Below are 967 nucleotides of genomic sequence, written 5' to 3' on the forward strand. Positions count from 1 at the left end.
CAGCTCAATGCTATCTCCCTATAGCATATTTTATAACATGGTCATTATTTGTTTACATGTGCCCCCCACAAGCACTTCTTCTTACTTAACTTTTATCCTAAAGACTTACAAGGTACGTGGCATAGATGATTTATTTCCACCTTACAGCTTACTATGACATTTCAGTCAATGACAGATGCAGGCAGGATGGATACACTCTACTTCCTTGAGTATGTGGAAGGATACAATGTTAACATAATAATGGAACCACCTCATGAACTGCTTCTCAGATTGCATTCCTATTGTTAATTGTCATATGACTCTACTCTCAAATTTTAAATTGAGTGAAAAGATCAAAGTCTGGAATCTAGAGAGAATGTTCCATAAGGCAATCTGTGTTGCTGCATATTATTATAAGTTCCTTTCTTGTAGCTATTACTCTTGGTCACCTGGAAAGGTGTAAAGAGCCCTTCATTAATGTTTTAAGTATAGAAACAGAGCAGATTAGAAAGGTCTGGTTTATTTCATTTAGCATGTCTCTTTTTTTACTTTGTTTTGATGCAGGGTCTCATGTAGGCTAGGCTAGCCTTGAACTCCCCATGTAGCCGAGGGTGGCCCTGAACACCCGATATTAGGAAGCAGACAGCTTTCTCATAACTGTAGAGCCCAACCACAAATGTGTCACAGAAAATCTACCTTAAAGCTCAGGGGTTAGTGAGATGGCTCAATGAACAAAGGTTATTTGCTCTCCAAGCCCTGGTACCTCGGCTTCATCTCCAGAAGTGTCCAGATAAAGCTGGACAGTGAAAAACAACTCAACTCTACACAGTTGTCCTCTCACCTCTGAAAGTGCACCTGGCACGGACTGTAAACAACAAGTACTACTACCACCACCTCCACCTCCACCTCCACCTCCACCTCCACCTCCACCTCCACCTCCACCTCCACCTCCACGTTGATGTCAAAGATTTTCACCTCCCTTTTTCAG

Source organism: Mus caroli, chromosome X (genome assembly GCF_900094665.2).
Source record: "Mus caroli chromosome X, CAROLI_EIJ_v1.1, whole genome shotgun sequence".
NCBI classification, from domain to species: Eukaryota; Metazoa; Chordata; class Mammalia; order Rodentia; family Muridae; genus Mus; species Mus caroli.